The following is a 3,046-nucleotide window of genomic DNA, read 5'->3' as shown; positions in this document are numbered from 1 at the left end:
GTTGTTGATGACAACGGTGTCACCCGGCACCGACAGCTGCACCCTCAGCTCCTCTTCTGATGGCCGACGCTGCGCCTGTTGCGGGGACACGGCAATTAACGACCCCATAACCCAATTAATCGCTCCATTGCCTAATTAATGACCCCATTACCCAACTAACGACCCCACTACCCAGTTAACGACCCCATCGCCCAACCAATGGACCCATCACTCAACTAATGACCCCGTTACCCAATCAATGTCCCCAGCACCCAAATAATGACCCCAACACCCAACCAAGCATCCCACTGCTCAATGAATCGCCCCATTACCTAATTAACGACCCCATTACCCAACTAACGACCCCACTACCCAATTAACGACCCCATCGCCCAACCAATGGCCCCACCACCCCATTAATGGCCCCAACACCCAACCAACCATCCCACTGCTCAGTGAATGACCCCACCACACAATTACTGACCTCATTACCCAATTAATGACCCCATCACCCAACCAATGGACCCATCATTCAACTAACGACCACGTTACCCAATCAATGGCCCCAGCACCCAATTAATGACCCCAACACCCAACCAAGCACCCCACTGCCCAATGAATGACCCCATCACCCAATTAACAACCCATTATCCAATTAACAACCCCATCACCCAATTAACGACCGCATCGTGCAACCAATGACCCCGTTACCCAATTAATGACCCCATCATCCAATTAACCATCTCATCACACAAGCATTGACCTCATTACCCAACCAACAACCCCATCTCACAGTTAATGACCTCATTATCCAATTAATGGCCCCATCACCCAATTAATGACCACGTTACCCGTTTAACAACCCCGTCACCCAAACTAACCACCTCATCACTCAAGTAATGACCCCATCACTTAATTAATGACCCCACCACCAGACTAACAACCCCATCACTTAATTAATGACCCCACCACCTAACCAATGACCCCATTACCCAATTAACGACCCCACCACCTCTCCGACCACCCCACCACCCAATTAATGACCTCGTTACCCAATCAATCGCCCCATCTCCCCACGCTGGGACCCCCGCTCACCTTCCCCAAGATCTTCCTCCAGTGATGCCGCCAGAGGATGAGGACGATGACGGCCAATAGGAGCAGGATGATGGCCACCAGGCAGCCAATCAGGATGGACGTGTGGCTGTGATCCTCTTTGGCCACCGGCTGCCCAGCCTTGGGCTCCCAGGGGGCTGCCAAGGAGGGGTGGGGGGACACCACCCCTATTGAGCTCCACCTACTGAGCCCTTCCTCTTTAAGCCCCGCCCCCATCGAGACCAACCCCCTTTAAGCCCCTCCCCTTTGAACCACGCCCCTTGAAGCCCCGCCCCCTTGAAGCCCCACCTTTTAAAGCCCCGCCCACTTGAGGTCCCACCCTGTTCACCCAACCTTTAAGTCCCGCCCCATTCAGCCCCACCCCTCTAAGCTCCACCCCTCAAAGCCCCGCCCCTTTAAGCCCCTCCCTTCACTTTTGCTCCACCCCCTTTGAACTACATCCCTTAAGTCCCACCCCCTTATTCCCTCCTTATAAGCCCCACCTCCTTAAGCCCCGTCCCATTTAAGCCCCGCCCCCTTTAAGACCCACCCTTCAGAGCCATGCCCTCTTAAGCCCCTCCCCACACTTTAATCCCCGCCTCCTTCAAGCCCCTCCCCTCCTTTAAGCCCCGCCCCATTAAGGACGTTCATTTAAACCCCTCCCCCTTTAAGCCCCGCCCCTTTAAGCCCGGCCGCCTCTTTAAGCTCCACCCCTCCTTTAAGCCCCGCCCCCCTCCTTTAAGCCCCACCCACCCGAGGTGCTGTGATTGGTTGCTTCCAGGGGGGTCTCTGGGGGGGCTGCAGGGCTCCCCCCGCTGGCAGCCATTGATTCTTCCACCACATCTGCATGGGGAGAGCCTTAACGAAGCGGCTAACGAGGGGAGGCCAGGATCCCCAGCTCGTTAACTAATTAGTGCAGCGGTCAATGGGCTGTGGGTTGGCTGGGGCTGTCACCTAATTAATGAGCTCATCGGCCAATTAGTGATTTTGTTGCTATTTAATGACCTTGCGACCCATCACCCCATTAATGACTCCAGCACCCAATTAATGACCCATCAACCAATTAATGACCTCACCACCCGACTAACGACCCCTCACCCAACCAATCAACCCATTACCTAACTGATGACCCCATCATTTAATTAACGACCCCGTCTCTTAATGAACAACTCCACCACCCAACTAATGACCACTCCACCCAACCAATTAGCGCATCACCCAACTAATGACCTCATCACTTAATTAATGACCCCACAGCTTAATTAACGACCCTTCAACCAAACCATTCAACCCATCAGCCAACCAGCAACCCCATCACTTAATTAATGACCCCCCCACCAGACTAGTGACCCCATCACTTAATTAATGACCCCATCACTTAATTAATGACCCCATCACTTAATTAATGACCCCCCCACCAGACTAATGACTCCATCAGTTAATTAATGACCCCACCACCAGACGAATGACCCCATCACTTAATTAATGACTCCATCTCTTAATTAATGACCCCATCTCTTAATTAATGACCCCACCACCAGACTAATGAATGACCCCACCACTTAATTAATGACCCCACCACCAGACGAATGACCCCATCACTTAATTAATGACCCCACCACCAGACTAATGAATGACCCCATCTCTTAATTAATGACCCCACCACCAGACGAATGACCCCATCTCTTAATTAATGACCCCACCACCAGACTAATGAATGACCCCATCTCTTAATTAATGACCCCACCACCAGACGAATGACCCCATCACTTAATTAATGACCCCACCACCAGACTAATGACCCCACCACTTAATTAATGACCCCCCCACCAGACTAATGACCCCACCACTTAATTAATGACCCCCCCACCAGACTAGTGACCCCATCACTTAATTAATGACCCCATCACTTAATTAATGACCCCACCACCAGATGAATGACCCCATCACTTAATTAATGACCCCATCTCTTAAT

This window comes from Meleagris gallopavo, unplaced genomic scaffold (genome assembly GCF_000146605.3).
Source record: "Meleagris gallopavo isolate NT-WF06-2002-E0010 breed Aviagen turkey brand Nicholas breeding stock unplaced genomic scaffold, Turkey_5.1 ChrUn_random_7180001912698, whole genome shotgun sequence".
Classification (NCBI taxonomy): Eukaryota; Metazoa; Chordata; class Aves; order Galliformes; family Phasianidae; genus Meleagris; species Meleagris gallopavo.
This window is presented reverse-complemented; position numbering follows the sequence as displayed.